The sequence below is a fragment of the Pelodiscus sinensis genome, chromosome 15, assembly GCF_049634645.1.
Source record: "Pelodiscus sinensis isolate JC-2024 chromosome 15, ASM4963464v1, whole genome shotgun sequence".
NCBI lineage: Eukaryota > Metazoa > Chordata > Testudines > Trionychidae > Pelodiscus > Pelodiscus sinensis.
The window spans coordinates 16,561,161-16,588,249 of record NC_134725.1 but is presented as its reverse complement, the minus strand read 5'-3'; the positions used below and the strand labels follow the sequence as shown (position 1 = coordinate 16,588,249).

The following is a 27,089-nucleotide window of genomic DNA, read 5'->3' as shown; positions in this document are numbered from 1 at the left end:
AAAAGACAAAATTCTTATTTCCCAACTGATGTGGCCAATGTTCACAATATACTCAGTTATTAATGCAGTATACAGGGAATAAAGATCTACATGAGTGAAAATGTTAATATTAGAGAGATACTGTATAACTTTGCCTAAGGATAATATGTAACTAACTGAAAGCTACTATAACCTGGTAGGCAATACTCCAATCTCTAGGATGTCTACTTTAAAGAAAAAATTAAAAACAGAGGCAACTCGTACTGCTACCTCCCTTAGTGCACCATACCGTCTTTGATCCATGCATGGAATTCACTATTCCCAAGAGCAAGGTGCATAAAAATAATGTTTTTAATAGAAAACTTTATTTAAATTAGATTTCATTTAAATACAGTGTTTTTATATAAACTTATTCAAAATTAAATATGAAATTATGATGTACTTTAAGGCCTACATTTTATTATAATAGAATAATTTAAATTAAATACAAAAAATTAAGCAGTGCATTTGCTGCCAAGTTTTACAGAAAGTCAAACCACTGATTTGCTGGAAGTTGCAGGCTAACCACCTATAACCCCATTTGTTCATTAGCTAAACCAGCTTTTAACAGTAGCTTCTCCTGCACATTCAGAGAATATTTACTTCATTTTAGTTCATTTCAATGACTAATTCATTTAAAAAAAAGTTTAACCAAGAGCTGAACATGCAGAAAAGGCTTTCCTCTTCCAGTCCATGAATTAATAACTGTATGAGAGAAGGATCTACTAGTTCTAAAATCTTTAAAGACCGGGTGAACAGAAACAATCAGTTCAGTTAATTAATTATTCATACATCATTTGTTTAATTTTAAAATGAAAAACATGTTAAAAGAAAAACTTTATGCATCAAGCAATTTTCAGGTACTGTTATAATTTTAAAAATTGCATGTTTTGAATTGAATTTCCACCCAAATAGAGATTGGCACAAATCACAAATAAAAAATTAATCTATTAAACATTAGGGGTGCTAGCGTGTAATTGAATAGTCATGTAACCACATAAAATTTCAGTGGTTACATGACTATTTGATAGTTCCTTGGGCGGCAGGGCCAGCAGCCAGTGCACTCCCAGCCCCACTTCCAGGGACCCCCTGCACTGCTGGCCTCTCAGAGGCAGCAGCATGTGGTGGCAGGCAGGAGTTGGTCCACGAGGAGAGACAGTTTAAAAACCAGTTCCCCACGCCGACCAACTCCTGCCTGCCGCCCTGCACTGCTGCCTCTGATACAGAGGCAGCAGTGTGGGTTGGCCGCATCCCCTATCTGTGTGTGTGTGGGGGGGGGGGGAGGGTAGGGAGAGTCTGAGCTACCCATGGACAGAGGCTGCTCTGTGGTAGCAGTCACAGACCAGCCTCTGACTGCTGGGAGCTCACACTCCCTCATCCTCCCCTCCCCCCCCAGACAGAGACTGCTCCATGGCAGCCTCCCCTGCTGGTTCCCCCAAACATCAGCTCTGCCTGTTCCCCTTGCTGCTGCCTCTGTGGGAGCAGGGGAGTGGGGTGTGGCGGGAGGAAAGTGGTTCCAAGGGAACTGGTATGCTCAGGGAGCTGGCTTAAAAGCTGGTTCCCCATGGGCAACAGCTCCTGTCTTCCAGCCTCCCCTTGCTCCCTCTGATACAGAGGCAGCAAGGGATATGTGTGTGCCTGTAGTCATTTGGATTAACTAATAAGCCCAGGCTTAGCAGTTAATTGTTTAAATGACTATACACTAACATCCCAATTTCTAACAAATGTAAAAGTAAGAATCTGAATAAAGATCAAGTTGAGCTATATAATTTCTTAGTTTTGTATAGATCTAGTATAGTCTTCTGTTTAGCAAAGAAAAGCATCACATTTAATGTAAAAGCTCTGCTTACTTGCAACTAACTGTGTTAATAGTTAACCGGAATCTGCCTACTTCAGAAAAATAAAGTATAGTGCAAAACAATTAAAAAACGGATAATTTAATTCAGGAATTTCTGCTTGTTGATTTAAATCAATCTAATCTATATAACACACACTCTCTCTTCCCCCTCCCTGTCCAACAGACGCCCTTTGCCCTTAGTCACAGGGGTTTTTGTTTTGTTTTGTTTTTAAGGTCTATGTGCTTCCCAAAAGCTTATTTCTTCAGTGTCAAAAAACTACATTTAATGCAGAGTTAAGGTTCTTTGGTGGAATTGAGTTGAACAAAACTTAAAACTTCTCATAACCTAGGAAATGCTCACTTAGGGCTGTCTGTCTATACAATCTTAACTCTGTCTTCAATTCAACAATGCCTCAGTAGGCCCTCCTAACATACACCACAGATGCTACAATGTGCAAGCTCTTAGCTTTCTTACAGCTCGTCACTCTCACTCACCAGATTCCATATAACACTGTTAAACAGGGTATGCGGGGAGGTGTTGCCCACACCACTGTCTCTCTTTGTGCGCAGAGGAACAAAGGTTTGGACTAGAAACATCAGTGGCAATGATGTTCACTTGGGACAGAAGTGTCAGCACATTCCTTGGACTGCCCAGACAAACATGAAGTGGCTGCCTAAAAATCATTTTTCCTCTATTGGCACATGCACACTTCAGTCCTTCGAGTCTGAACATCAATGCAAGCTAAATGAACATGTTCTGAAACACCATTCACAATGTGGATCTTCCAAAGACTTTGTTGGGGCCAGACACTATGTTGGGTGGAAACTGAATGGAGACTATATTGGCACTTAATCACAGCAATAGTTTGATCTTCAGCTCCATGCAAAGATTAAATAATAATAATAAAAAATACCCAAAATAAGACAAATATAAAAACATTTTCAGATATGGCTATTTCCCACCAGGGATTATATCTCCAGAATCCCTGGCTCAAATTACTCCACACTAACCCTGCTCTGCACTCCCACAAAGCATAGCAAATTTCAAGAAAATCCATGCAAGCATTTACACTGCCTGGTCTAACTCCCAGGGTAGACAGCCCTATGTCAAAGGGAGATACTTGACATAGCTGCTGCTTCTTGGGGAAGTGGAATACCTACACTGACTGGCAGAAATCCTCCCTTTGGCAGAGGCTGCATTTTCACTCAAGTAGTAAGGTGGCACAGCTACACCCCTGCAGCATAGAGTATATATAGGCAAGCCTTTAAAGTGCCCCTCTGCCATGTACATTGACCAAACTGATCAGTCTCTCTGACAAAGGATAAATGGACAGATATTAGGAAACAGTAACACATGGAAACCTGTAGGGGAACATTTTTTACCTTCCTGGCAACTCATTAATGAACTTAAAATTAGCCATTCTTTTACAAAGGAATGTCACAAGCCAACAGAGAGTGAATGCAGAATTGTCATTCATCTGCAAATCTAATGCCATCTTCCTGGGCTTGAACAAAGACTTTAACTGGCTAACCTGTTAGAACACCAGATTCCTTTACATTCAATACCCAATTGACATCCAAAGCTAAGTATGGGGCACTTCTAGCCCACTCATGATTAGCATTGGGACTACAATGGACAGGTAACTTTTTTTTCTGTCTCTGTTCTTATTTTTTTCCTCTTCCTTCTTATTCTGAGGGTTCCACCTTTTTTTCTCCACTTAAGATAGTCTCATCTGAAGAAGGGATTTGCCCACGAAAGCTCATGATACTAATTTATGTGTGTGTGTGTGTGTGTGTGTGTGTGTGTGTGTATAGTGCAACAGATCTACTTATTTTTACAAGCAGCATACTTTTAAACAGGAGGGCTTGAGGGACCATGGAAGGAAAAGGCTCCACTGCTTGTATTGGAGGATTTGAAGTGACCCATTCCTCACAATATGATGATTTGAGTTGAATGAGGACATCCCATGGAGATGAATAAAACTCCGAACTGCCATGAGATGGGTGAATAGCTTCATCTCAATGGATGTGCCATCCCTTTGTGTGCTTTAGATCCTGTGTTATGGATGAAGTGTACCTGTTCTCAGCATCCTACCCAAAGGGATAGATCCCGGCTCCTGTGTGGAGGGGGCCTCTGACCCTTCCAAAAAGCCAGGCTTCCCCAGAACCAACTCCTGTTAGTGTGTGTGAGCGAAGGGGTCCACCCCTATATACAGGCTTGATCCCTCCAGATCCTTGAGTGTATATGGGCAGCAGCAAGAGAGACTCAGACACCCCCGGAAGGGCAAAGCTCCCCATATCTGAGCCATAAGAAACTCTAAGGTGTTGCATGATTTTTTTCTCTCTCTTTTATAGACTGCACAACTGAGACTCAGAAATTTTGTATGTTGCTTGTATTCATACAGCGGGTTATCGTAAACAAAGATTAGTAAACTTAAAATACAACAAATAGTCTGGTAGCATTTTATAGATTAACAAAACATGTAGATAGTTGGTGTGAGCACAGCCCATTTCTTCAGATGACTGGAGTTTTGAGTTTAGGATGTCCAGAACCAAAATAAATAGGGGAAAAGGGGCAGGAAAAAAATGGAAGGGGGGCAGGAAACAAGAAGCAGAAGGTATATAAATATCAAAGGGAAAACCAAACAGGAAAACTGGTAAACTGTGAGCATCTAAAACAGCCATGGCCAACCTGCAGCTCACAAGCCCCATGTGGCTCCCCCGCTCTCCCCAGGGTGTGACTGGCAAAGCTCCCCCTCCCCCTATGGCTTGTAAAGCCTCCCCTGTGCCCTCTAAAACGACCCTATCCTTCCAGCTCCCTGTGCTGACCTGGGCAGGGGAGCCATCTGGTGCAGTCATTAAAGATATAGAAATAAAGATGGCGTCGGCTGGTGGGAGCCTGATGTGTCCAAAAAGCCTCTAAATGCATTTTCTTAAAGGGGAAGAGCTTTTTTTCCTTGACCAAATGTGACCGGGGGTTCCTTTTAAAGGGGCGGTCCTTCCCCCCCCCCCCCCTTCCCCTCAACAACTTTGCCCTGGTTCTTTGCGCTGGATCCACTGATATCTTGGCTCTTTGCCCAGAATGGGTTGGCCACCCTGATCTAAAAATTGGATAGTTAAAAGAAGACGAAGAGCTGTTGGCACCTTCATTGTTTATTTGGTTGATAATATCCCAGCCATCTATTATCTCAATTGAGGCCATAACTATGAGAATTAAATTAGTGGATGAATTGTAATTCCAATCCTCCTCTCTGTATTTGGCTTGTAGAATTGGTCTCTAACAAGACAGCCACTTGGAGATCTTTTGAAGTGTGACCAGGTAGACTGAAGTGTTCCCCAACAGGTTTCTGTATGTTCCCTTTACGGATATCTGATTTGTGTCCGTTGATTCTTTCCCATAGGGGCTGTCCAGTTTGTCCAATATATATAGCAGTGGGGCATTGCTAGCATTTGGTGGCGTAGATCAAATTACTGAATGTGCAGTTAAATGAGCCTCTGATTTGATAGCTTATGTTGTTGGCTCCAGTAATGAATTTGCTTGTATAGATATGTGGGCAGAGTTGGCAACGTGGCTGATTGCAGGACTAGGATAGGATAGCAAGAATAGGTTTTTCCCCCAAGGCCTCTGAGAGTGAGGGATCATTTTCCAAGATAGGTTGCAGATTGTGTATAATGCATTGGAGGAGGTTGAGTTGTGGACTGTAGGTAATAACAAGTGGAATTCTGTTATTTTCTCTTTTGGGTCTGTCTTGAAGTAGTTCATGTCTGGGTACTTTTTTGGCGCTGTCAAGCTTTTTTTTTCTACTTCTCCAGGTGGGTATTTCAGTTTTAGGAAATAAACGTTTTAGGAACTGAAATACTCAACTGGAGAAGAAGAAAAACCTCACTCTCAGAGGCCTTGAAGGGAAAAGCCTATTCTTGCTTACAGACAACCTCCCAATCTGAAATGAATTCCTTCCATCATACAGTCACATCATAAACATCCAGGAACCTAGTGCATGATGCCAACTCTGCCCACATATCTATACAAGCAAATTAATTACTGGAGCCAATAACATGAGCTACCAAATGAGGCTCATTTAACTGCACATCCAGTAATTTAATCTACGCCACCAAATGCCAGCAATGCCCTACTGCTATATATATTGGACAAACTGGACAGTCCCTATGGGAAAGAATCAACGGACACAAATCAGATATCCGTAAAGGGAACATACAGAACCTGTTGGTGAACACTTGAATCTACCTGGTCACACTTCAAAAGATCTCCAAGTGGCTGTATTGTTAAAGACCAATTCTACAAGCCAAATACACAGAGAAGGGTTAAAATTATAATTCATCCACAAATTTAATTCTCACACCTTTGGCTTCAATCGAGATAATGGCTGGCTGGAACGTTATTAGCCAACAAACAATGAAGGTGCCAACAGCTCTTTGTGTAGATTCTTGTGTTAGTACCCTTCCCCTCTAATTTGCTATCTTATGATCCTTATCTGTTTCTTTTAACTATCCAATTTTTAGATGCTTATAGATTACCAGTTTTGCCTGTTTGGTTTTCCTTTTGATATTTCCATACTCTGCTTCTTGTTTCCTGCCCCCTTCTATTTTTTTCCTTCCCCCACCGGCCTCCCTCCTTTCCCTTCTCCCCTATTTATTTTGGGTCTGGACATTCTAAACTCAAAACTCCGGTCATCTGAAGAAGTGGGTTGTGCCCATGAAAGCTCATGATACCATTTATATGTTTTGTTAGTCTATAAAGTACTACCAGACTATTTGTTGTTTTTTAAGTTTATTCTGTACAGACTAACTCGGCTACCCCCTAAAGCTTCTAAAGGTTAGAATGCAAGACTAGCTGATTGCTAGTTCCTGGCGCTAAGTTTATGATGTACCTAACTTCAGGGCATACTTCTTCCCTCCCTCCTCCCAAAGTCTACAAAGAAGCAGCACAAACTCTTCTTTTGGGAATAGAATACAGTACATTCCATCAGTCTACATTAATATGGGCTATGTGGGTGCACAAAGGAGAGTAAATGAAAGGAACTTCATCTTTTATGATATTCTCCATAAGAATTGTGAGTTATAGGAATCCATATATGCCAAATAAAGGAAGTGAAAAGGAGGACTGACTTTATAGGTTGTAAGTTTAAATGTTTTATAGAGAAACATTTGCATGTGCCTTTAATCTCAGAGTATTAAAACTTTTTGTAAAATGTCAGATGGTAAAGGAAGGATGGCAGGCTGTAATCCAGGTCAGACCTGGGTTATTCCTCTTCCTCCATGTTTCCCATTGTCTGTGGGACGAAGGAGCACAACTGAGTGTGCTTATCATGCAGTTACCGGTTGCTCACTGCAAACACCCCAGTTGCACACGTGGCTCAAACTTTGATCTTTTTGCTGTGGAAATGAAATCTGAGACCAGGAAACCTGCCCTTAGTCACAAACAATGCACTGGACATTACCCAAACCTGGCTGGAAATGCAAGTGCAGCCAAATATGATCAAAACAAAAACACAACTACCTGCCCCCCAGCTTCTCCAGCCTTTGCCTGCTGATGTACATAAGCTGCTCTAACCAAAGGCTTCTATACCAACTTGCTCCGCTCTGTTTGCAAATGCAGGCCCCTAGTTCCACACCTGAAATGCCCAAATGCTCCCAGATGCTGTTGGGGAGAATGTTTAAGCTGCAGATGCAATTAAGTTTTTAAATGGTAAATCTATTTGGTGAGGAGTCAACCTATTGCCTAGGCTAAGCAATGGGAAATTATCAGTCTTTTAAGCTGACGATTCTTATCCAAATACTGCTAGAAAGGCTAGAAGAAACTGCAACATTCATAACTTTTCTGGTCTTCATTGTAATAACTCTGAATAGGTTCTGCGCAGATGAGCAATGCTGCTCCATCAAGATGGAACTCTGTTTTTGAATAATTAGTCTAGTAATGGATTGTGACAGGCGTGTTGCTGGGCTTGACAGCATCATTTTCACTGCCCCTTGAAAATTTGTAGCAAGCACCCGCGTCACCACTGGAGGAGGAAATGGAGTAAGTCCAATTCCCTTCTCTGATGGATCATGATTCCTTCTGGCTTTGGAATCTCTGACGATCTAATCTGATTCCCTGTGCACCACAGGCCATAGAACTCCTCCAAAATTATTCCGAGCGCAGACCCCTTTAAAAAACATCCTAATTTTAAAAAAGGTCAGGGATGGAGACTACACCATCATCCTGGGCAAATTAACCGCTGGAACACTTATCTTTCACTGTTCTACAGTCGCTCCTTATTTCCAATCTGAATTTTTCTAGCTTCATCATACAGCCCTGGGATGGTATTAGACATTTGCTCGATTGAAGAGCCCATTATTAAACATGTAAATACTCTGGCCAAGTCCACACTACAAACTTACATTGGTGTAACTGTGACACTACAGGGTGTGAAAAATCCACGCCCCTGAGCAACTTAGTTATACTGACCTAATCCTGATATAGACAGTGCCATAACCACAGGAGAGTTTCTAGTGACACATCACCTCTCTTGGAAGTAAAATAATTACAAGTGACAAGAGAAACTCTTCTATCAACCTAGTGGCATTTTTGCTAGAGTTCAGTGGCAGCATAGCTGCATTGCTGCACTGCTATATGTGTAGATGAGCCCATGGATTTATAGTCAAGTCATCCTTTAACGTTCTCTTTGTTAAGTTAAATAGATTGATTCAAGTAGCACAATTGCCATAAGTCAGGTTTTCTAATCCTTTCATGATTTTCATGGCTTTTCTTTTACCCCTCTCCCATTTATTGACATCTTTCTTGAATTGTCAGCACCAGAACCAGCCACAGTATTTCTGTAGTGGTTGCGCCAGTGCCAAATAGAGAGGTAAAATAATCTCTCTACTCCTATGCAGAATTCCTCTGATGAAGAATCCCAGGGTTGCATTAGCTCTTTTGGACACAGCATTGCACTGAGAGCTCATGTACACCATGGCCAAATCTCTTTGAATCACTGCTTCCCAGATAGAATTCCCCAAATGCCATGATCCCACAAAATAAAACGTCAGAGTTCAGTTTTAGTGTTTCTTTCCTCTCCTTTTATAGTCTCCTAGGGCCATGCAGACCAAAGAAGCCATGCCCCAAGTAATACTAACCCAGCTCCAGAGAACAGAGAGACCATTAGCAAGGAGAGTCCACTTTTGATTTGGGGAGTTGAAGGTTTTGGGGTCTGTGTACTTTGATGCCTAATGTTAGCCACAATTTCCAGGCTTTAGTACTTAAAAGTGGCCTAATTTTTTTTCCAGACATGATGAGCACCCACAACTCACGTTGAAGCCAACATCTTTGGGTCAAATATGCCCTCAATCACAGCCTTGCAATCTCGGTGACTTCAGAGGGACTGTTTACCCATCTGTCAAACGGGTATAATATTTTCAGCTGCGCTCAAGGTAGGTGAGTCTTTGATTGCAGAGCAATTTGAAATCCACTGATTCAGAAAATTCTAGGGAAGTGCAAACTACAAGGGCTTGTCTCCATTATGCTGGGGATCGACGCTGCAGTGATCGATCCACCAGCTATTGATTTATTGCATCTGCTTAGACGTGATAAATCGATCTCAGAGTGCTCTCCTGTCGACACTGGCACTCCATCTGGATGAAAAGAGTAGCCCAGGATAGGAGAGCAGCCCCCACTGACTTTACTGCACATAAGATGCTACAGTAAGTACGCTGACTTCAGCTACACTATTTGCAAAGCCTTAGTTTAAACCCTTTTCCTACTGGGTAATGGGTAATCAGTTGTCAGAAAGAATACCAGCCATGTGATGGTGTCTAACTGCAAAATGATACTAGAAATGGAAATATTCACTTGTCCACATACAACCTTGAGCATGAGAAGTAAAATTTATTCTTGTCTACTGAATATTAAATATACCAGATCATCGATGCAAGGTGTTCTCTACATGCAAGGTATTCTTTACTGCTCATTATCCCAGTGACCTCACAGCACACAACAGTTTTGCTCTTAGTCGCTGTGATATTGTTAGATACTTGATTTACGTAGACTTGAATGCTTGGACTGGACTTTAGAAATGTGAAGTTAAAACACGTTAGCTAACATGTCCTGACTAGCTTAGTCTGCAGAAGGTTTTAAGAAGTGGCATGTTTTGGTCACTAATCAGCATCATTGGGAGGGAAATTTATGTTGCCCTTCAGGATATATGCTGTTTCTGCACTTTTTCTTATCTTCCTTTCACTTTTTTCTAAGACCTCTCTCTGTGCCACCTCTCTGTTCTTTCATATCATAACCTCCATTCCATCTGCTCCAATGTAAGCATTAACTGTTGAATTGCTGAGCACTGAACTGTTGTAATTTGAGCTTCAGCATTAATACCCTAATGAAATAAATGGGGCTGGGCAGTAGGGATGTTTGATATTGGATAATTGAATAGTCGAATAATTGCATGAATTCTTAGCAGTTAGTTGACTATTCTGTTGTCACCGGGGACAGGGTGGCAGTCTGTGTGCTTCGACCCCACTCTTGGGGAGCCCCCTGCCACCCTACTCTGCTGCCTCTCTATCAGAAGCAGCAGCATGGGGTGCCAAGCAGGAGCCAGTCCGTGAGAGAAGTCAGTTTAAAACTAGCTCTTCATGCAGACTGTCTGCCTGCCACCCTGCATTGCTGCCTCTCATACAGAGGCAGCAGTGCAGAGTGGCAGCAGCCCTTGTCCGTGAGGAGTCTGAGCTCCCTCCTGACATAGGTAGCCGCAGAAGGCGGTGGGGGAGGTTGCCACAAAACAGCCTCTGTCAGCTTAGAGACACACACACACACACACACACACACACACACACACACACACACACACACGATGCTGCCACCCCATGCTGCTGCCTCTGTATCAGAGGCAGCGGCACACAGTGGCAGATAGGACCTGGGCTGCGTGGGAAGCTGTTTTTTAAACTGGCTTTCCTAGTGGACCAGCTCCTGGCTGGCACCCCATGCTGCTGCCACTGCTAGAGAGGCAGCAGTGAGGGTGGCAGGGGGCTCCCTGGGAATAGGGCTGGAGCACACTGGCTGCCATCCTGCCCTTGGGGGACTATAGAATAGTTGACTTACTTGCTGCAGACAGAGGCTGCTCCATGGGAAGCAAATGGCACCACAGAGCTGGTATTGAGGGAGATTGGCCTTTAAGCTGGTTCCCCCTAGCACTGGCTCCTGCTCCCACCTCCTTCCTTCCCTCCCTCCCTTCCTCCCAGCTGCCTCTGATATAAAGGCGGCAGGTGCAGGGTGTGGGGTATGCATGTAGTTGACAAGATTAACCAATAAGCCCAGGCTTATTGGTTAACTGTATAGTCAACTACACATTAACATCCCTAGTGGGCAGTCCACATTTTTGTCCATCAGCTTAGTTTGACCTGGCCTGCAAACCTCTCTGTTAGACACCCCGGCTACGTCTACACTGGCACGATTTTCTGAAAATGCTTTTAACGGAAAAGTTTTCCATTAAAAGCATTTTCGGAAAAGCCCATCTAGATTGGCAGGATGCTTTTCCGCAAAAGCACTTTTTGCAGAAAAGCGTCCGTGGCCAATCTAGACGCGGTTTTCCGCAAAAAAGCCCCGATCGCCATTTTTGCAATCGGGGCTTTTTTGCGGAAAATAGTACTGTGCTGTTCACACTGGCCCTCTTGCGCAAATGATTTGCGCAAGTGGGCTTTTGCCCAAACAGGAGCAGCATAGTATTTCCGCAAGAACACTGACAATCTTACATGAGATCGTCAGTGTTCTTGCGGAAATTCAAGCAGCCAGTGTAGACAGCTGGCAAGTTTTTCCGCAAAATCAGATGATTTTGTGGAAAAACTTGCCAGTCTAGACACAGCCCCCTGGTCTAGAGGATAGATAGTGGGCTCAGAATTGGAGCAGTGTGGGCTCAATCAGATTTCTCCCTCCATTGTTTTGTGACCTTGGGCAAGTTATGTAACCTGGCATCTGTAAAGTGGTCAATAGCACTGACAAGCACTGTGAGATTCTTGAATGAAGTGACGACATAAATACAATGAACTAGTCACATTTATGTAGAGCCACAGATACGGTTTTTTCCTAATGATTTTTCCAGACTGTCCACTGTGCTGAGAAGGGAAGCTAAGCATGAGAGAAAACAGCCCTTCTCTCGATAGTGAAAAATGCTTGGTCTTTTCTCCTCATGGTTCAGCAGAAGCACATGGAGTTTTGTCCTATCAACGCTATGTGCTGTGTTGCTAGTTTGGGTGTTCCCCGCTATCAGATGTTATAGCATCCCTGCCTTGGCTGTATTTTAGCTTCCATTTGCACCTATAATACTTGCTTGCTTCAGCCAGCTGTAGTATAACACACCTATAAATTGATCATCATTGTCCTTCACGCCTACTGGCGTATAGGGCAGCAAACAAATTGATGGGGAGGGAGATAGTTTTGGAATGCCTTGAGAGATGACCAGCATATGGGGATAAGTGCCATGGCTAGAATTGCACTGGCCTTTGATAGTCTTTCAGGCCAGTTCTTTTTCCTGAGGACTTGAGTAATGTCCCCATTATATTTGTTCTCAGGACAACCAGGAGTCCTTTGGCACCTTAAAGACTTAACAGACTTATTTGGGCATAAGCTTGGGTAAAAAACCCACTTCAGGAGATGCATTGGAGTCATCTGACAAAGTGGGTTTTACCCATGAAAGCTGATGTCCAAATAAATCTGTTATTCTATAAGGTGCCAAAGGATTCTTTGTTTTTGCAGATATAGACTGATATGGCTACTCCTCTGAGGATTGCTCAAGACAGTAAGTGTTGGAACAATTAAGTGTAAAAGGGATTTTTAATTAGACTCTGACCTCCTTCCATTCACGCCTATATAATTTCAATGGCTATCATTTTGGGAGAAGGAAGTTTTTGTTAAAGACTCAGTACATTTGGCACCTTCAATTAAGAAGTCCATACTCTCAAAATACTTCCTCAGAGAGCTTCCACCCAATGACTAGTATCCCATTCCTGATATTGGGGGGGATTAGATGACAAGCAGAGAAAAAACACAACTTTGAGAAAGTGACAAATACCAAGATACATTCTTTACCTTTCTTTAGCCATCACAGAGAAGGAAAAAGTATACATACACAATTTTTAGAAGTCTTTTTCAGCTACTAAGGGCCATTAGCCCCTCTGAAAAGCATAGGAATGGAACAGATATGAAGAAGTCCAGTCCCCTGCTCTCATGGCAGGGCTAAGCATTATTTATATCATTCCCAACATCCCCATGATAAGGAGAGTTTAAACTTCTGGAATAAAGCAAATTGGGTTAAAATCCTACTTTTTTTTTTTTTTTTTTTTTAAGGCAGCTGCCTTTCTAATGTTAGAAAACTGGGATAATTTAACTGGGGTGGTAGGCAGGGCCATTTTTATCAATATGTAAAACATGCAGCCATGTGGGGCACTGAAATTGAAGGCACCAAATTATTCCAAGTTTCATGGCAGCCTATGCAGCTAGATGCTACGTATGGGCTCTGGCGGCCAGTCCCATCCTCTCCTCCCCATCCTGCATTTTGTTGGCTTGAAGCCAGAGTTTTGGCTGCCCACCTTCTCTCCCTCCTCTGCGCCTCCCCCCCATAGGTTGTGCCGAGCCTCTGCTCACCAGGTGGTGACAAGCAGTGCTAGCACAGGCCGGAGGATTCAGATGAAGTAGGGGACAGCCACAGAGCTGGTGACTGGTGGGATGTGGCATTTTCACCTTCAAAGTGCTCCTGCTTCTCTCCAGCTGGCAGCATTGCTGCTGCCTGCTCCTTTGGCCTGCACTCACACTACCCGCTGCTGCCTGTGCATCCCATCTGCTGTGTTGAAGCTGCAGGTGGGCTTCTCTGCCTGCCCTGCTTCAGGGTAGCCAACTCTGCCAGACCAGACACCATGCAGCCAGTGACATCTAGTCCACGAGAGTTGACAATCCTAGCTCCTACCCTCTCTGTGGGGGAGGAGTGCAGGTGTTTGGCTGCTTTGGTAGGGATGGCCCTAGTGGTAGGCAGCTCCTTATCCTTGTATTATCTCACTATAACATCTAATGACATATTTCCCTCCACTCCACCCCATCATGAAAGTGGTATCACAATTGAAATGAGTCAGGACAGGTCTTTCTGGTGTCTGGGCTTTCAGCCTTTTGCTTTCCCCTGCACCCCAAAAGGGTGTGGGTATGAGGGAAAGTGTGTGTGTGTGGGGGGGGGGAGAATCACTCACACCTTGGTGTATTGCTTACATTGTAGAATCTCTAGCTTAAACATCCAGTGCAATTGACTATATGTGGAGGAGGGGAAGAGAGCTTGTGTTGCAACCTCTTAGAAAATTAGTTCTTTCTATATTATCTCTTGCAGCTGCAGCACTATGCCCGCTCTCCCCGGGTATGTCTGAACCATATCTTTCAAAACCAGTTTTCTAAGCAGATTAGATGGTAGCAGAGACAGCTATGCAATCAGGTGAAAATGTAAGCTCAAGCCTTCATTTTGTGCAGTGGCCAGAGCAATAAGCATCTCAAACCTGGGTATTGTTTTTTTCTCTCCTGTCACCCCAACATACTGTAGTCAGTCCACTGCTTGAGACTGGAACACAAAGTTCATCCTAGGTGCTAATAATGTTACAACTGAATATTGAGCAGGGAGGTGATTGGCTCCCTGCTAGCTGAAATGACTTCATGTTTGAAACTATGTTTATTCACCCTATGAACCAGTGTCCCTGCTGGCATGTTCTTGACATGTTACCCAAGTTGTCCTCCATGATGACATCTCTTCCTTGGATGACTGGCACAGGGAACCAAATGCTCAGGCCAGGCCTGCCTTGAAAGGTTATGTGGGCATAGCAGCATAGATCACTGATATGGAAAAAATCCACCCCTGATCAAAATAGCAAAACTAAAGATTCCGTCTACAGTTGGGGCTGATGTCAAGTTAAGAGAGCCTCTGCTGACACAGCCAATGTCATGGAGACGACCCTCTTCAGTTAGCATAGGCCTCTATAATACAGAACTGTGCAAGAATGTAGAAGACCCTCTTTAATATCCTGCTAAGTAGGCCTAAGCTGCCATATTTGGTTTTATTGATCTTGCTACTGTCGAGTCTTGGGCTCCCTGGTTCAACAGCAAGGGTGCATCTACACAGTACCCTAAACTAGAAATTGCATAACTTATTTCAAAACTATTTCAAAGTAGCTTATTTTGAAATTTGGCGTGCCTATACAGTGCCGAATTTTGAAATAACCTGCTATTTTGAGCCATCCCTTATCCCTCATGCAATGAGGTTTACCAGGATGGTGAAATTAGTGTGCCTGTTATTTCGAAAAATATTTTGAAATAACAGACAGCTTGTGTATTTACAGCCGAAATAGCTGTGCAGTATTGACATACTCCAAAAGACTTAGTAAGTGTCAGTTGTGGGATGCAGGTCTGGCATCCTAGATGCAGGTGACCATCAATTGCATTCAGGGTTATCTCTTTTGATGTTTGGAAAAATGTACTAAGCCTCTTTTGCAAGGCACACAGGCATTCTGGATCAGTTAATGGGTTGAGTGGCAGGTATGGGTACAGGAGGATTGAGTGAGCTGCTGTCTCCCTTTCTCAAGGAAAGGGGAAGTTGCATGTCCTAGGAGCCATTTGCTTCTTCACTGGACGATAGAAAGGAACAAAGTGTGAATGGGATGGAACTCCGTTCACTGAAGGGAATGGAGGATTGTGGGAGCAGGCAGTAGAAAGAGATTTAAGATCTGTTTGAATTCTGCAGCTAGAGGAGAAGAGAAGGAAGGGACTGAGATTTCAGGCAAGAAGGAAGGTGAGAGAAAACAGATTAAACCTACACTAACAACAAGGCATGAGAACCTTCCCTATGAGCTATACTAGGAGAGAAAGTGGAGTGGAGCTAGAAAAGGGTGGGGGGAACGAAACTGCATTTTAAATAATAAGTAGATAATTGATTTTTAAAATGTATGCAAAGCACAATTACTGTATTCCTTTACATTTCAGGGAATATAGTTTTGGGGGATGCACAGCGGCAGAGATCTCTTCTCCTCACTACATGCTGTTGTCAGAAACAGAAAAATCAGCCCTCCTAGCTAAGAGAGGAAATAATATTAATAATAATAATAATGATAATTAATAAACTGGTCACGTGTCATAGGCATATGAAACATGTCCAACTGCAGTAAAATACAACTTTAATACATGCCTTGAAATCTTAAAATCATGAATGAAAACAAAGGTATTGTTTTAATTCTGGCTAGTAGACTTAGTCCTTGGGTCAGTAGATGCTGGGCTGTGAAATTTACTCTGGCTTCAGAGGTAACTGAAGTTTAAGATCCCAACAACACAATACTTAGTTTTTGTAAGTTACTTTGCAAAACAAGTTAAGTCTCCTCCTTTATATTAGATGTGACAGATTAATATGTTTGAGGGCAGATGATTGTTGGACTGAATCTTTCTCTGGTTATGATTCCGTTCAACTATGAAACAGCCACAATGTGATAGGGTTTATAAAGAGGTTTATTACAGCTTCCACCATTGGAATTCTGCAGGCTAAGTGTTTTAAAAAAAATAAATCAAAATATGTCCCATCCCATTTCTTCTTCTTCTTAAACAAGAATTTGGAATACACTATACTTTTTACAGAGGAAAACTACTAAAAATGACTGACTGTCTGTAAGCAGTATTTTGATAGTGACAGGATAATCCTGCTTCTTACAATAGGATCCTCCACTGAGATGCTATGGATGATCTAGACCTGTACATGTGGGATATGAGAGAACTTGTAAGTTACAGAACCTCCTTGCACACTTTCTTCTTCACTCATTGGGTTGAGGTAATGTCAAAAGCTCAAGCACTAAAAAGATGTGATCTTCCTACAGGCACCTGTGTTGAGTAATCTCTGTAGCAGGGGCTCTCAAAATTCTTTCCAAACCCCAAAGTCTGCTATTATCATGACTTCAAACCTCCAATCCTGTTGAAGTCATGGCACAAAAAAAAGGGTGTGTGTGTGTGTGTGTGTGTGTGTTTACTCTAAGTTAGTTCTAAAGACCCTTTACATCTGTGTGAAATTGTCACAAGTCTAAAATATCTTTTTAGAAAAATTTCTGTTAGGGTGCATCTACACAGCAGGACTTAACGTGAAATAAGCTACACAAATTGAGCTACGTCAATTGCCTAGCTTATTTCAAAATAGTTTTTCGAAATCGGGAGCATCTACACAGCCCTTATTTTGAAATAGAGCACTCTTCCTCTCACTTCCCTTACTCCTCGTACAATGAGGGTTACAGGAGTTGGAGTAAGAAGTCTTCCAGCTCGACAGTATTTCGACATTGTCAAAATAACTGCCTGCTGTGTAGATGCAGACTAACTTAGTTCAAAATAATGTTGCTGTGTAGATGTACTCTTATAAAGAATGAGCTTTCATCAATAGCTTATTTTTAAGGTATCCCAGAATTCTACAGCAAAGAGAGAATTTATTACAGGATGATCCAGAAAACTCCATAGAGAAGTTATACTTCTGTATAAAATTTGATGGAACTTTTTATAACTGTAATGAAGCTGGGAAAGGGTGCCAAGGAAGTCGATGTTGTTTATGGCTAGTAGGTGAGGGTGTACTTGGGGTTGTAGCTTACTTTCTGTGCTCCTCACTCTGTGTTATGCTTCCCAGAAATGCTGTTCACCCATGGTGAGACATACACCTGTTTGCAAAATCATTGACAATTGCCAACACAAAATGCAATTTTTGCAAAATCAAAGTCTTCTGTGGGGAAAACTGATTTTGCTGAAAATCTTTTTTTTTCCCATTAGGAAAATCAAAATGAAATAATTTTGGGTTGTTTCAACCAGAGGTAACCTCTTAATGCTTTAACTAATCTCAAATATTTTGTTTTGAAGCAGTTCAACAAAACATTAAACTGCATTTCCCTTCCAGTGCACTACTTTCTCTACACTGTTGGAGAAAATCGATGTAAGATGTGCAACTCCAGATACATGAATTGTATAGCTGTAGTCGATGTAGCTTGCATCAGTTTTCTGGGGTGGCCCCGCAATAGGAGGTCAATGGGAGAAACGCTCCGTCAACTTTCCTTGCTCCTTGCTGTCACAAGGAGTGTCTTCGCCAACATGAGTTCCCTTAGCATTCAATTTAGTGTTCTATACTAGACCCACTGTATTGAACCCTGGTAGATTATTCATCAGAGCTTTGATCCTCTGCTAAGTGGAGACATGGCTGGAGTTGTTCAGGCCACTTTTGGCTTCTGTGGGCCAGGATCCCTGGAGGATTACACCTTCCCATAATAAAAAACACGATTTCCTGTCACTGAAGTTTAATGACTTGAAAGCAGTTCAGTTGAATAAACCAAAACTAAACAACTTAAGTTTGGGGAATATCAAACTGGTTTCATGGAAAATGTCAGAAAGATTTCAACTTTTCAGAAAGTTTTTTGAGAATTTCCATTCTACAAGAAGTTTCACATTTTCAGCTTTGTTCCCTGACTTGAGATGGAGACAAATGTCTAAATGTTAGAAATCCCTGTGGGATAGAAATATCTGTGTTTTGCATGTCTCTAGTGAGTAGGGAGGTGACAGCTGAGAGTTACAGGGTCAAGGCATCTGGATTCTAAAACCTGGTTCTCACACGCCCTTCTCCAGGGAAGGAAAAGAGAAGGCAGGAAAAAAAAGTAACTGTGAGGTAGGGATGAGGCAATGACAACAACAGGAGGAAAAATTGTCTCCTTAGCTTGCCTGCCTCTAAAGGTTCCTCAGATCCTAGTGGGAGCTAGGTTTTAGTGGTTGTATTCTACCCCCATTAGGGATGTGAAAGTGTAAGTAACGATATAACTGTTAACTGATAAGATTGGGCTTATTGGTTAATGTTCACAGTTACATGCAGGCTTCTGTTCCACTTCTGGGGAGCCCGTTGCCAGCCCCCACTGCTGCCTCTGATACAGAGGCAGCAGTTGGCTCCCTGAAAGTGGGGTTGCAAGTGGGAGCCATTGTCTGCCGGGCATTGACTTAAAAGCTGGCCCCTGGCACGCACTGTGCTGCAGGTGCAGGTAACCGTTTAACTGCTGAGATTTTCAACAGACACACATTTACCCAATTACCTGCTTTTTAACATCCCTAGTCCCATTTCTGAATCATCGACTTTAAACATGGTCCAGTATGTTACACCATATGTGGATCTTGACCAGGGCTTCATCTTTCACAGTGGGGAGGCCTGGATAGCTCTCTTTCCCCTCCACCTCCACCTCCACCCCACCCCCCACACATTCCACCCTTCAAGCAAGTTTGTGGTGCTCCTTGCTGGAAGTAGGAGCTTGTTCATTTGAATGTGCCATGGTACTCCCTCTTGATATAGACTAGAGATATTTCTGAGCAGTTTGCTGCCCTGTATTCAATGTTACTAGGTGCCTGAGAATACTAGCCTAATTCGTTACAGTACAAACTGATGTTCTCTTTTTCAAAGAGGAGCACGTGGCTAAGTGGTCTGAACACAGGATGGGGAGTGGTGAATGCCTCAATCTAATCCTAGCTCTGACCATGCCTCCTTGTCTTATCTGTGAAATGGGAATAAGAAGACTCGCTGCCTTCACCTGGATATTCAGATAAATTAGTGCTGGTGTGTCTTGTACAGTTGAAGCAATTACTATTAATTATTATACAGGCAGTCCCCGGGTTACGTACAAGATAGGGACTGTAGGTTTGTTCTTAAGTTGAATCTGTATGTAAGTCGGAACTGGTGTCAGCCGCTGCTGAAACTGATCAGTTTCAACCGCGGCTGAATCTGGATGCCAGTTCTGACTTACATTCAGATTCAACTTAAGAAACCCAGGTGTCCCCAAGTCAGCTGCTGCTGAAACTGATCAGCAGCTGATTCCAGGAAGCCTGGGGCAGAGCAACTCTGCCTCGGGCTTCCTGTCGTCAGCGCTGGTCAGTTTCAGCAGCGGCTGACTTGGGGACACCTGGGGCAGAGCAGCTGGGGTGCTGCTGGGTTGCTCCAGTAGCACCGCTCCTCGGCTCTACTGGATCAACCCAGCAGCACCCCAGCTGCTCTGCCCCAGGCGTCCTGATTCAGCTGCTGCTGAAACTGACCAGCAGCGGCTGAATCAGGACGCCTGGGGCAGAGCAGCTGGGGTGCTGCCGGGTTGGTCCGGAGCGGCGCTGCGGGACCAACCCGGCAGCCCCCAGCTGCTCTACCCCAGGGGTAGGCAAGAAAAGCCTGGTCTGCTGGGGGGGGGGGGGGGGCAGTAGCTGCAATCCTCCTCCCCGCCCCCCAGCAGACCAGGGGGACAGGAGCAAAGCCTTGGAACACGCCCGCAGCGGGACAGCCCAAGCGCGCCTGGGCTGTCCCGCTGCGGGCGTGCTCCAAGGCTTTGCTCCCGGTCTCCCTGCAGACCAGGGAGACGTAGAGCAAAGCCGCGGAGCACACCCGCAGCGGAACAGCCCAAGCGCGCCCGGGCTGTCCCGCTGCGGGCGTGCTCCAAGGCTTTGCTCCTGTCCCCCTGGTCTGCTGGGGGGGTCCAGCAAAGCTGCTGGATCCCCCCCAGCAGACCAGGGACACCAGAGCAAAGCCGCCGCCTGGGCAGCTTTGCTCGTTTGCCCGGGAGCAAAGCCGCCCGGGCGGCGGCTTTGCTCGGGTGTCTCTGGTCTGCTGGGGGAGGGGGGGTCCAGTGGCTTTGCTGGACCCCCCCAGCAGACCAGGGGGACAGGAGCAAAGCCGCCCAGGTGGGGGGAGTCCCGCTGCCTGGGCGGCTTTGCTCCGGGGCAAACGAGCAAAGCCGCCCAGGCAGCGGGACTCCCGTCGCCTGGGCGGCTTTGCTCGGGTGTCCCTGGTCTGCTGGAGGGGGGGGGGGAGAGCAGCGACTTTGCTGGACCCCCCCAGCAGACCAAGGAGACCGGGAGAAGCTTTTCTTGCCCCGGAGGACACGGGTGGTGATCCGCCGCCCGTGAGCTCCGGGGCGAGAAAGCCCCGTTCGTAAGTGTGGATCCGACATAAGTCGGATCTGCGTAAGTCGGGGACTGCCTGTAGTTAATACATCTAGTGTCTTCTGTATAGAAAATCGGCATTTAATCCATCAGCAGTGCCCTCTGAGAATGAGGAGCTGAGTAAAGAGGGTCTTGTGAACAGACAAAACCCAGGTTATACATTGAACAGGTTTCTCCGGGATTATTGCCTACATTACTGGCCAAACTCCCTTGTAAGTAATCATCAAATAATCAGCTTGGCTCCTTTTGTGAATAGCTTGAATCTGTGTGGTCCTTCTTTGTTCAGGCAGCTCCTGTTCTGCACTGAAGAGACTAGTGGCACCAGCTGCTTCTGCCTGAAACAAGCATTTGCATGAAACAGTGGGGTTTTGTCCCCTCCTCTTCATGTTTCAAAATGTATTTCCATCTTTTTGACCTCTTCATTTTTAAGTCCCTCACAACTTTTGATGCATTTTATTTTTCTTTTGTCACATGCCTGGTTTTAACGAATAAAGCTTGGTGGAGGGAGAATCCTGTCTTCCTTCAGAAATAAAACAGCAGCCAGTGTTGGGAAATATCTCAACAATAGACCATATGGGAGTCCCAAACTATTAAGCTTTATTTATTCAGAAGGTGGAAAATGTGGTTTAATATTCAATTGATATACAGCATAAATGAGAGCCACAAACTAGGCTCCCCTGAGCTGGGATTCAAGTATTCTGTTGAATGTAACAACTAATACTTTGGCCTAGTTCCACAGAATGCATCCAGCTTGCTGATCACAAGCCAAGAAATTGTAGGGCCAGGCTATTCCCTCTACCTACCTTCCCCTCCTTCTTAAGCACTTTCCTCTCCTGCCAGCATAGGCTCTTACCCTGAATATATATCTCCAGATATTAGACACATAAAAAAAGGCAGAGAACATAAGAATGGCCGTGCTGGACCAGACCAAAGGTCCATCTAGCCCAGTGTCCTGTTTTCCAACAGTGGCCAATGCCAGATGCCCCAGAGGGAGTGAACCAAACAGGTAATCCTCAAGTGATCCCTCTCCTGACATCCATGTCCAGCCTCTGACAAACAGAGGCTAGGGACATCACCCCTACTCACTCATTCTGGATAATAGCCATTGATGGAACTAATTAATTTATCTAGTTCTTTTTTGAACCCCATTAAAGTCCAGTGGCCTTCACAGCATCCTCTGGCAAGGAGTTCCACAAGATGATTGTGCGCGGTGTGAAGAAAATCTTCCTTTTGTTTGTTTTAAATCTGATCCGTATTAATTTAATTTGGTGACCCCTGGTTCTTATGTTTTATGGGAAGAAGTAAATAACTTTTCCTTACTCACTTTCTCCATGCCAGTCATGATTTTATAGATGTCTATCCTATCCCCCCTTAGTCTCCTCTTTTCTGAGTTCTGCTCTTTTTAATATCTCTTCATATGGGATCCGTTCCAAATCCCTAATCATTTTTGTGGCCCTTTTCTGAGGCTTTTCCAATGCCAGTATGTCTTTGAGATGTGGTGACCACATCTGTACACATGACTCAAGATGTGGGCATATCATGGATTTATGTAGAGGCAATAAGATATTCTTTCTCTTATTCTCTATCCCTTTTTTAATGATTCCTACCATCCTGTTTGTTTGCTTTTTTGACTGTTACTGCATACTGAGTGGATGTTTTCAGAGAACTATCCACAATGTCTCCAAGCTTTCTCTCTTTAGTAGTTGTAGCTAAATTAGCTTCCATCATTGTGTATGTATAGTTGGGATTATTTTTTCCAGTGTGCATTAGTTTGCATTTATGAGCATTAACATTAATTTGTCATTGTGTTACCCAATTACTTAGTTTTGTGAGATCCTTTTGATGCTCTTCACAGTCTGTTTTGGTCTTAACTATCTTGAGCAGTTTAGTATGATCTGCCAATTTTGCTACCTCACTGTTTACGCCTTTTTCCAGATCATTTATAAATATGTTGAATAGGATTGATCCAAGTACAGACCCCTTGGAGACGCTACTAGCTACCTCAATCCATTCTGAAGACTTACCATCTATTCTTATCCTTTGTTTCCTGTCTTTTAACCAGTTATCAGTCCATGAGAGAACCTTCCCTCTTATCCCATGAAAACTTACTTAAGAGTCTTTGGGGAGGGACCATGTCAAATGATTTTTGGAAATCTAAGCATATTATATCCACTGGATCCCCCTTGTCTACATGTTTGTTGACCCCCCTCAAAGAACTCTAGTAAATTAGTAAAACATGATTTCACTTTACAGAAACCATGTTGACTTTTCCCCAACACATTTTTATTTATCTATGTGTTTGACGATTTTATTCTTGACTGTAGTTTCAACCAATTTGCCCACTACTGACGTTAGACTTACCAGTCTGTAATTGCCAGGATGACCTCTAGAGCCGTTTTTAAATATTGGCGTTGTGTTAGCTATCTGCCAGTCAATAGATATAGAAACTGATTTAAAGGATAGGTTACAAACCACAGTTAATAGTTCTGCAATTTCCTATTTGAGTTCTTTCTGAACTCTTCGGTGAATGCCATCTGGTCCTACTGACTTGCACTGGCATTGTGCTGGGTGTGCCCAGGCACACCCTAATGTCTTAGGGTTGCCAGGTATCCTGTTTTCTACCGGACAGTCCGTTTTTTTGGGGCTCTGTCTGGTTAAAAAATCAAGAAAATACTGGACATGTGCAATGTTAGGTATTTGCTGGTTTTCCAACTGGGCGCCCGGAAGCCAGGTGGGGGGAGTGGCTGGGAGGTGGGGCGCGATCGGTGCTGGGAGCCCTGGTTGCGTGTGAAGAGGAGGGGCAGCCCGGTCTGTGCTCCTGCGCGCTGGTGAAGCGTGTGGTGGAGCTGCAGCCGGACTGACTTGTGCTTCACCTGGACTCTGCGGGGGGGGGGGAGGGCGGGAGCGCTCTGGGATCTGCATTGCTCGGGTCAGTCCCGCTTCCCACCGACTGATATGCTCCTCCTCCCCCGCCCCCTCCTTACTGGCTGGTTGGTTCTCCCCCACTTCTCCTCTTGATCTTCCCTGGCCAGCCCCACTGCACCCGTCGCCAGCCCTGCTTCCGGCAGCAAGTCCCCCACTTCTCCTCTCCCTATCTCCCCTGGCCAGCCCCACTGTACCCAACCCCTGCCCCCGCTGCCAGCTCTATCTCCCACTGGCCGATTCCTTTTCCCGATCTTCCCCGGCCAGCCCCTCTGCACCCACCACCAGCCCTGCTCCCCTCCTCCTGAGCTCCCCCGGCCAGCCCCACTCCTGCTGGCCGCCCCCTCTTCCTCTCTATCTCCCCCTTCCAACCCCGTTCCACCTGACCCCCTCCCCCCACCAACCAGCTCTGCTTCTCGTCGGCTATCTCACCCCCCGAGCTCCCCCGGCCAGCCTACCCCCTTCCTCTGGGCCAGCCCCGCTCCCTTCCCGGCTGGTCCTCCTCCCCCCACATGAAGTGTGATCAATATTTAATTGCATTATACGCTTTTAGTTTTAAAGTAGGGATTGCTGTATTATGCAATAAGCCCGAATTGCACATGTAACAAACAAACTAGAAAGTACAGTGTTCCATACTTAAGTTTGTATTTTTTAAGTAAAGTTTAGTTGTTAATTTTAAAAAAATTAAGTTTAGTTAAGTTTTAGTTTCTTTAGTTTGTTTGATGAATAAAAATAATGTCCTTTATGATTAAGTATTCAACAAATGTTCGCCTTTAAAAAAATTAAATTCCCTGAGTGTACACGCTAATGAAATGTGCAGTGTAGGCCTATGCTGACTTGTTACTGATAAACTTATCAGTTTGTTCCAAAACCTCCTCTAATGACATCTCAATCTGGGACAATTCCTCAGATGTGTCACCTAAAAAGAATAACTCAGGTTTGGGAATCTCCCTAACATCCTCAGTTGTGAAGAGTGAACCAAAGAATTCATTTAGTTTCTCCACAATGACCGTATCATCTTTGAATGACCTTTTGCATCTTGTTTGTCCAGGGGCCCCCCTGGTTGTTTAGCAGACTTCCTGGTTCTGATGTACTTAAAAACATTTTGCTATTATTTTTTGATTTTTTTGGCTAGCTGTTCTTTCAAGCTCCTTTTTGGCTTTTCTTCTTATATTTTTACACTTAATTTGACAGTTTATGCTCCTTTCTATTTTCCTTGCGAGGATTTAACTTACACTTTTTAAACAACAAGAAGTCCTCTGGTATCTTGTAGATCAATAGTCCCCAACCTTTTGTGGCTGCTGGGCGTCCGGGGAAGGGGCAACGCATGCGCCACGTGCCCGGGGGTGGGGCCACCCATGCACCCTGTGCCTGGGGCTGGCACCACACATGTGCCGTATGCCGGGGACAGGGCCAGCCCAGATGTTTCGGCGGGTGCACATAAATGCCCTGGCGGGCGCCATGGCACCCGCAGGCACCGCATTGGGAATAGACTAACAGATTTATTGGCGCATAAGCTTTTGTGGGCAAAGACCCACTTCATCAGATGCCACAGGACTTCTCGTTGTTTTTGTAGATTCAGACTAACACAGCTACCTCTCTGATACTTTTTAAACAATGCCTTTTTGTCTCTCACTACTTCTTTTACTTGGTTCTTAAGCCACCATGGCACTTTTTTGGTTCTCTTCTTGTGTTCTTACAGAGAGGCATAAACAAGGGCTGTATGTTCTTTCCTCCCCTTCAGAATAAAGATAACCCTTTATGGGATTCTAGATAGGAACTACCATATCTGTTCCAGGTGGAATCTTCTTTGTTCCTGTTTCTAAAGCCACTTTAGAAAAGAAACAAGTGAACCTGCCTCTTGTACAGATTTACTCTGAGAGCACATGGGAGAGGGGAACTGTGGGATACAGAGGTTGGAACTGGGTTCAGTTTCCTTTTGTGACCCTATTTGATTTACACATACAGGTTTAACCTCTCTAGTCCAGCACCCTTGAGACCTGATTGTTGCCAACTCGGAATTTGCTTGAACCATGGGAAGTCAATACTCTCTAGCAGCATTACCAACACTTCCACTACTTACTGGGCACTTAGAAGACATTTAGGTGTAAATTAGAGCTAAATAATGGCACAGAACACTGAGAGCCAGGACTGGTGGCTGTAAACAAACTTTATGGGACTGTGGAAAACTTGGCTACAGTGGACATCCAGCTAACTGAAATCATGCCAGGCCATGGATATTGCCAGACAAAAAAGGGCCAGACTAGAGAGATTCAACCTGTACTATAATTTTCCTCTCTCCTTTGTGTTGGCTATTCCTCTGAGCAGTGCTGTTCCCTGGGAAAATGAACCCACAAAACTTGTCAGGCTCCAAACTTTTTTGGCTTTGAGCATTCCACAAACTAGGCAAAATCCAGGAAGAAAAAATAAGTTTGTGTTTTAACATGTGGTCTGTAAGTATTATTTCTGAAGCAATCACACACAATTACATTAAAGGAACATTAGTAAGATTGCAAAGTCAAGGACTAAGAACTTATGAAATGCTATTCACTTTGCTTGTGGAAACTTAATTCAACTTTTTGTGCACGTGCATTGATACTGGCTTTAATTATATGATCTCAGTATTTTTTTTCCCTGCGGGCCTCTTGTCTTGTACACTGTAGATGGACCTGCTCTGAAGGTGATTCAGGGTTATGGCATGAACAAGACTTGTATGCAACACCTGTGATTTACTTATTGCAGAAGTTGGAAGGAGTTGTAATGAGTGAGGGCTGGGGATTGCAGGAAGAGAAGGGGTGTGTCACAGTTGAGACAGCTGACTGCTAGAGAATGTGACTATTGCTACCTGTGCCAGCGTTCCTTTGTGGTGTAAGTTAAGTCACTTAAACCAAACATTTCACAGGTGTTCACTAATAATCCACCTCTCATTTTCTGGATCCCCAGCTTAAGACCGTGGGTCTGATTCCCAGAAGCGCTGAGCACCCACAAATGCAAGTGAAGCATCTGAGTTATGCTTTGAACAAATGAAGTGTGATATGACAAGTGCTCTGAGGACATAGTTATCTCCGATTGTGCACCCCAAATTCAATGTACATTTTGACCTTAGACTGACTCAGATTCCTAGCTGCAAAAAGGGGATATTGTTCCTTTAGCTCACAGGATGTTGTGAAAATAAATCCATGAATGTGTGTGAAATCCGCAGCCGCAGTGATGAGCACCATAGAAGTGCCAATGAGGAAAGTGACAACTCTGCCTCAGAGCATGCACTGGATAGAATAAAATGAATAAGGCACAAGGAGAAAACAATGGTGAATAGCTGCTCAATGAGTG

At 44.1% G+C, this 27,089-nt stretch overlaps 1 protein-coding gene across 20 annotated transcripts in view; it reads left to right on the top strand.

Annotated features, from left to right (window-relative positions):
- HIC2 (HIC ZBTB transcriptional repressor 2) overlaps positions 1-27,089 on the top strand; it is a 135,850-nt gene that overhangs the window by 60,088 nt on the left and 48,673 nt on the right. For 15 of the 20 annotated variants that reach the window (XM_075898266.1, XM_075898261.1, XM_075898249.1 and 12 more), the window contains one exon: positions 9,140-9,283. The exons of 2 other annotated variants lie outside the window; for them this stretch is intronic. The gene's annotated coding sequence lies outside the window, so the exon portion shown is untranslated. Of the gene's footprint in view, positions 1-9,139; positions 9,288-16,571; positions 16,633-27,089 lie in introns of all 20 variants that reach the window. 3 more of the 20 variants (XM_075898267.1, XM_075898257.1, XM_075898258.1) reach the window with 2 other exon arrangements.